This window comes from Schistocerca cancellata, chromosome 5 (genome assembly GCF_023864275.1).
Source record: "Schistocerca cancellata isolate TAMUIC-IGC-003103 chromosome 5, iqSchCanc2.1, whole genome shotgun sequence".
Classification (NCBI taxonomy): Eukaryota; Metazoa; Arthropoda; class Insecta; order Orthoptera; family Acrididae; genus Schistocerca; species Schistocerca cancellata.
The window spans coordinates 222,032,975-222,040,720 of record NC_064630.1 but is presented as its reverse complement, the minus strand read 5'-3'; positions in this window follow the sequence as shown (position 1 = coordinate 222,040,720).

Here is a 7,746-nt window from a genome sequence, read left to right as displayed (position 1 = left end):
CGGCAGTTACGAGAGTCGAAAGCCGTAAAAGGGAAGTGACGCTTCAGAAGGTAATGAGACAGGATTATAGCATACCCCGGATGTTATTTAATCTCTACTATGAGCAATCAGTAAGAAAACCAAGGAAAAATTTGGAGGAGGAATTAAAGATCAAGGAGAAGAGAGAAAAACCTTGATGTTTGCTGATTCCATTGTAATTCTGTCAGAGACAGCAAAGGAGTCGGAAGAGCAGTTGAACAGCATGGATAATGTCTTGAAATAAGGATATAAGATAAACATCAAGAAAAACAAAACAAAGTAACGGAATGTTGTGGAAATAAACCAGATGATGCTCAGCGAATTAGTTTAGAAAATGAGTCACTAAAAGTATTTGATGAATTTTTCTATTTCCTTAGCAAAATATTTGTGACAGCCGAAATAAAGATGATATAAAATGTAGACTGGTAATGCCAAGAAAAGAGTTTCTAAAGAAGAGAAGTTTGTGGACATCGAATATAAATTTCAGTGCTAGGAAGTCTTCCGAATATATTTGCCTGGAGTGTAGCCTTGGATTGAAGTGAAACATGGACTATAAAAAATTCTGAAAAGCAGAAAAGAATGGAAGCTTTTGAGATGTGCTACAAAAGAATAGTGAAGAGTAGATGGATGGGGCCCATAATTATTGATGGGGTACAGGATAGAATTGGTGGGAAGAAAAGCTTTTGGCAGAACTCGAATAAAGGAGGAATCGGTTGGTAAGACACATTCTGAAAATTGACGAAATCATCAATTTAGTATTGGACGGGGGGTATGCAAGATCATGAGACGAATGCAATAAACAGGTTCAAATGGATGTAGGTTGCTGTAGTTGTTCGGAGATGAAGAGGCTTGCATAGGTTAGTGCTGCGTGGAAAGCTTCATCAAACCAATCTTCGGACTCAGGACCACAAAAACAACAGCAACTATGAATATCCATATTCCTGGTGAACTTTCTTTACAGCGTCTTATAGTGTCTCTTAATGTGTTTTCCCAGTGCGTTTGAAACTATGTTTAATGTGCAATTTCATTTAGTGTGCGTCGAACTAACACTGCTTTTCCCAATTTTGCGTACCGTATAGTGGATTATACAAGATCTTTAAGGTGTTTCTTTTACACAAGCCAGTAAATTTCTGCGTCGTTCCTCTCATCGTACACCAACCTTATACATGTTTGTGGCAGCTGGCTACGCACGCCGCGAGCGGAGATAAAAATGAGTTCCTTGTCAGCATACTTGGCTCAGTTCGTTACACTGTGGGTCTACGTGACGCATAACAACCACAGATTGTCCATTGCGCATAATCGCTAATCTAGCAAGAAAAGGTTTTCATCTTGAGGGCATGATTGTGTCAGCGAATTCACATTAACGTTAAAATGAACTTTTTTTAGTGAGAAATCTGCTGAGTTCGTTTAGATAACGTTTAATTCATGTCAGATTAGAGTTATTCTGTTTCACAACAGGACACCAAGAACTCTCTTTCAGTATTGAGTCTAATCTTTATATGATATAAATTAGTACAATTAGTAAAGAGAAAAACAAATAACAGAATAAACATAGTACAATCAAGAGCTGTTTTTAACGTTTGGTGTTGAATCGTTACGTATTTGTTGTGTCTAAGAATATGGATTTCTAATTAAAAGACCTGTTTTGATGTCACTATCGGTTGCGCCAATTCGTGCGAAACTTCCTCAATGATCCTACACATTGATACCATTTATGAATATTAAATCCTAATTTATTATCGTCTCTTAAGTACTGACTGCCAATTTTAAAACAGGACAGACAGGAATTGTAGTAGAACACTTGGGTTACGTTTATCGTAATCATTAACGCAGATTCGCACTCTGCTCCTTAATATTCGTCAAAGAAGCGAGATATGACATCACTATATATTTATGACTAAGTCACAGTAATCTGTACACACACAGACACACACACACACACACACACACACACACACACATACTCGCGCTTGCGCTCTCTCGGATACTGAATGTTCTCTTGCTCGTCGTTTCATTAATGCATGTATTCTGAACATAAATAGCCCTATGCACTACGTCTTCAGAGATCGATAACGACAGTGCATTCCATGTTTGAATGGAACAGGGAGTTTCATGCAATCTATCTGATCAGTTTACAGCAGGAAGAATGGTTAGCTTTATTTGTGATGGAGTTTGGAACGCTTTTTATCGTGTCGACTGTCAGAGGCATTTCTGTCAGATGTCAATAACACTGGCGTTCGGTGTTTCCACAATCCCTCTTTTGAGATTCATCTCATGTTCACATTCCTCAAACGTTTTCAGCTCTCGAAAAGTTATGAGATTAATCAATCAGCGTTGGTTCGTTCAGCTACCATGCTTTCTTAGTCGTGTAGCCCATACATGGAGTAATTCTGCCGAATGTAAATACCAACTTTATTTACATTATAATTTCACAAATAAAAACAGTTTTTTGAAGTCTTAAATTTGCAAATGGCAACATCTGTGAGTTTTGTTCATTAAATAATGTGTAGAAAAGTGCACCCTTTTAACTTCCCATATCAGATATTCAATGTCTTCTTTAGTATTTTCTAATAAACGACACTGGTGGTGGATTGAATTGTCTGTTTGCATGCCAGTTCCAGATATCTTGATTATGGGGGAGGCTGGCAGCTGAATTAACCCTCGGTCAGAATTACGGTAGGAAGTGCAAATCAGCTTTAAAAAAAGGTAAACCCTTAAGGGGGACCATAGCGCCATGAAGCGCCGGGAATCGCTAAAGACATCGAGGCCTTTGTGCTCCAAGACCGCCATAACACAACAGAGCCGATACTGGGGAAAGTGAGTATTTTTTGGATCTGGGTTGGTGGCGTGCTAACAGACCATATATGCTCATAAATCATAACGCGTCACAGGAGCGTATTACTGAATTGTCTTTACGGAGTTTCAGGAAGCTGTGAAGACCACGCTCTGCCGAAACTGTCCAAGGAGGTGTTTTTGCCCCACCACAAGGTCTCAGCTGACTCTCTACGAGGAGCAGTCATACGAGGTGCTTCTTTCGGCCACTCTCCTCACATGGCACCCAGTGGACTTCCTCCTCTTTCCTCGTACGAAGGAGCTGCTCCGCGACAGCAGTTTCCAGAACGAGGCAGAGTTGATTTTAGAAATCGAACGTTTCCAGAAAAGACATGATGCTGACTTCACCAACCTAGGTCTCTGCCAACTCATTCATCACTGGGAAAAACGGGTTGCATTGAAGGATGAATTTGTAGGGAAGGAATAACATCAAGTTTCAGAGCCTTAGCTACTTATTTTTCTCGAGAGCGTAATTAAAACTACATCACTGCTACTCGTAACGATGCTCCCTTATCGAGGTTATTGCTAAAGCTGTAGCTGTTAGTGTACGCTCACAGAGCTGTCAAAAATTGTTTCATTTCCGACCTACCAACCCGGAAAACTGCGTTTGGACAACCGTCCGTGATCTGCGAATGCAGATCGCACTTGCTCTGCTTCACGACCGAACAGAATTATTCGAAAACATTCGTAGATGCAAACATCATTCTCATTCCAGAATGAGATTTTCACTCTGCAGCGGAGTGTGCGCTGATATGAAACTTCCTGGCAGATTAAAACTGTGTGCCCGACCGAGACTCGAACTCGGGACCTTTGCCTTTCGTGGGCAAGTGCTCTACCATCTGAGCTACCGAAGCAAGTTTCGCAGGAGAGCTTCTGTAAAGTTTGGAAGGTAGGAGACGAGGTACTGGCAGAAGTAAAGCTGTGAGTACCGGGCGTGAGTCGTGCTTCGGTAGCTCAGCACTTGCCCGCGAAAGGCAAAGGTCCCGAGTTCGAGTCTCGGTCGGGCACACAGTTTTAATCTGCCAGGAAGTATCATTCTCATTATCCTGGGAAAATCTTATAAGGTAGGAAACGTTTAGTTACTTTGACATTTGAAGAATTCGACTACGTCTTAGGAACGACTGGGTTTCTTCGCCGTCCTGCTGCACTGTATACCAATAACTCAAGTTGTAGATATTTCGACACACATTTCACGTTTCGACGATTTTAGCGGACGGGATGGCAGAATACACGGACGACCAGAGCAGCATGAGCTAGACAGTATTCGTATTTTCGCCATATCTGACGTCATAAGCAATACCAGTCATAATGGATTACCATGACTGGCGCTTACGTCGTCAGAGTAGCATGGTATTATCAGTATCACCCTTCTTCCCTATGAAGGGAGGGTCTCCTAAAAGGGATATCGGTGTCTGCATAGTGACGTTCTAAAATCGTGTTGAAAGCGATTCTACCTGTGTTTACATTTCATCGCATCTGTTAAGTCTTGAAACGGGTATCGTTATTGTGGCACCAAAGAAGTTGTTAAACAATAACAGAACAGGGCTCCATTGGTTTGGTTTTCGGATTTTTTGAAATTTGAGAGAGAGATGGGTGTCACACTAACCTTTGTCAAACTTACGATAGCAAGAACGATGCGTACGTTTGAATTAAACTTCAGATGTCACATTAAGTACGAGTATAAACACAAATGTGGAGGACTAAAACTCATGAAATCCCCAATTACTGCAGACGGAGCTGCAAATATTGTGGCGCGGAATGGAAAGAGACTACATATATTTCTGAGTAACCTTCCTCAGTGTAGTTTCTATGCGAATCCATAGGTCGTCAACACAGGCCCCAATTTAGACTAACGTGGAGACGAATAACTGCGCATCTCTCTCCATAATGGACTACAAATTGTCCTGTTCTTCAAAACCTACAACCTCCAAAAGAACAGGAATGAATGATTATGAACTAAATCTCATCGAAGTCGATGTCACACTACACAGAGAACAAACTCTGATATCAGCTCACTATCATAGTTCCACAACGATATTCAAGGATTGTGGTAGTCACACTGTCACTTGACCATTGTTGCCCTTCAATATTATCTGTGATAATGGTAGTGGGAATAGGAGAGTAGAAAAAAAATTGACTTCTGTAATTAATTTCAGTTAGTAACAGCGAATATTCTGCTCAAAAATCACAGCAGGAGTAGATATACTGGGAAAGGACCGGAAGATACGCGAAGTTTTCAGTTAAATTACATCATGGCCACGCAGAGTTTAAGAAATCAGATTTCAGGCCGTAATGCGTACACAGGAGAAGATACAGATTAAGATCAAAATTCAGTATTCATGAAGAGCAGGCTTAACGGGGCCTGAACGTGAAATGACTCCAATTTTCGAAAGCATTTTTTGTCACCATCTGAAAGGCTATTTTATCCCGTTTCAAAAAATTTATTTTTTATCTACATTTCAGTTGTGAATTGGGTCTTTAACTCTCTTTGAACACATGTCTGCAAACCAGCCACGCTCATGCGACAGGCAAGGAATATCACCATAAACATTTCTTGCCTGCCACAGTCATGGAAAAAATAAAGCCAATATGCAGGGACCTTGCTGATACAAAATTACTTAGCAAATGTCTACATGGCCGTACACAAAACCCTTATGAGAGTTTCAACAGCAGCGTGTGGCAACGAGTACCAAAAACAGTGTTTGTTGGATGGACAGTAGTCAAAATGGGTGTGATGGATGCTGTCATGTGTTTCAATGATGGTGTAATCAGCAGGGCAAAAGTAATGGACAAATTAGCCATCCAGCCAGAAAATAGTATGATAGCTGCTCTGACGGCCATGGATCCTCAACGACTAGTTGAAGCTGAAAGGGCTGTGGAAGCCACCACTAAAGAGTCCAGAGTAAGGAAAAGGCTCTTGAAGAAGTCAGCAGAGGATGAAGGAGCAGCTAGCCAGCAAGATTATGCTGCTGGAATGTTCTGAAAGAGGCATACGGCGAGTCAAAAACACTGTGAACATTCTTTTCTTATTTCCTCAATACTACATTTTCAGAACATTAGGGACATATAACTTCACAATGGTATTATCCATGTTCACCAAATATCTCTTAAGTGAAGAATGGGATAGTATCTTTGTATTATGCCTAATACATCGCAGAAATTATCTATGGTTCATTCTGTATATAATTCTAGCGGTGTTCTTTACAAAAAATTGTAATGTGGTATAATAAGAGTTTTTCTATTTACTCACATATACTCCAAACTACAAAACGAGATTCATGATCTGTCCCTATCAATGTTGACAGCAGCCTACCACAGTTAGACTGATGATGGACCAGAAAATGGTATCAGAATGGGAACGTGTATTATAAAAACATCTATTAGGCAAAATACTGTAATTCGTAAACTGTAACAGACATTTCAATAAATTTCCTTTTACAGCTTCAGTTAATGTCATTTAGTGTTGGTAAACAACCACAACTTCCTCCGCATTGTAATCCTGTAATGTTCACTGAGAGCGAGGTATAAAAGTGCAAAAGTGCGGCCCATTCACGTCCATGTCCCCTTAAGAGACTAGTCATCAAGAATCGACGTGCAAAGAAATGGGATACTGAAATACTATGGGATGAAGGGGAACGCTTGAAGTTCTCTGAGGCACTAGATACTGCGATAATGAATAAATTAGTAGGCACTTCAATTGAAGAGGAATGAACATCTCTAAAAAGGGCAGTCACAGAAGCTAGAAAAACATTGCTACAAGGAAGGTAGATGATAAGAAACCATGGGTAACAAAAAAAATCTTCAGCTGTTCGACAAAAGGAGAAAGTAAACATATGTTCACGAAAATTCAGGATACAGAAAAACAAGTAACTTAGGAATGAAATAAATAGGGTCAGCAGGAATGCAAAAGCGGAATGACTGCATGAAAAGTGTGAAGATACTGAAGAAGGAATTGTTGTTGGAAGGACTGATTCACCATACAGAAAAGTCAAAAGCAAGGACGGCAACGTTATTGTTAAATGCAGAGTAGAGGGCGGATAGATGGAAAGATTACATTGAAGACCTCTATGAGGAGGAGGACTTGGTGACGTGACAGAAGACGAAACTGAAGTCGATACAGAAGCGACATGAGATCCAGTATTAGAATCAGAATCAAAAGAAAGTTGGAACACTTAAGATCAAATAGGGCAGAAAGGATTGTTAACAATCCATCGGAATTTCTGAAATCATTGGGGAAGTGGCAACAAAACGACTATTCCGGTTAGTGTGGAGACCGTATGAAACTGACGACATACCATCAGACTTTCGGAAAACATCATCTACACAATTCCAATGATTGCTACAACAGATTAGTGGAAGAATTATTGCACAATCACCTTAACAGCTCATGCATCCAAGTTGCTAACAAGAATAATATACAGAAGAAAGGAAAAGAAAATTGAGGATAAATTAGTTGTCGATCCGTTTGGATTTAGGAAACGTAAAGCCATCAGTCAGTTATGACGTTTCAGTTGATAAAAGAAGCAAGACTGAAGAAAAATCAAGAGACGTTCATAGGATCTGCCGACCTGAAAGAAGCGTCCGACAACGTAAAATGATGGAAAAGATGGGTCATGTACAGTATGTTCAGTAATAACAGCAATAGTAGAAAACCAAGGGCGAAGCGCACGGGTGAAAAAGTGTGTAAGGCAGGTGAAGCCGTGGTAGGGTTGCTGGCGTCGCCTTTCGAATTCCTGGCGCCACTAGCTCGATTGTCGTGAGATGTCGCTCTGGTTTGAGGCCGCTAAAATCATTTTTCGAGGTCGTTGGTGGGAGACGCCGGTGTTGTGGCGTGGCGAGTTGGGGAGTAGTAGCGGACTGAGGAGGACGGTATGAGAAGTCCTCCGGCGCCTAAGG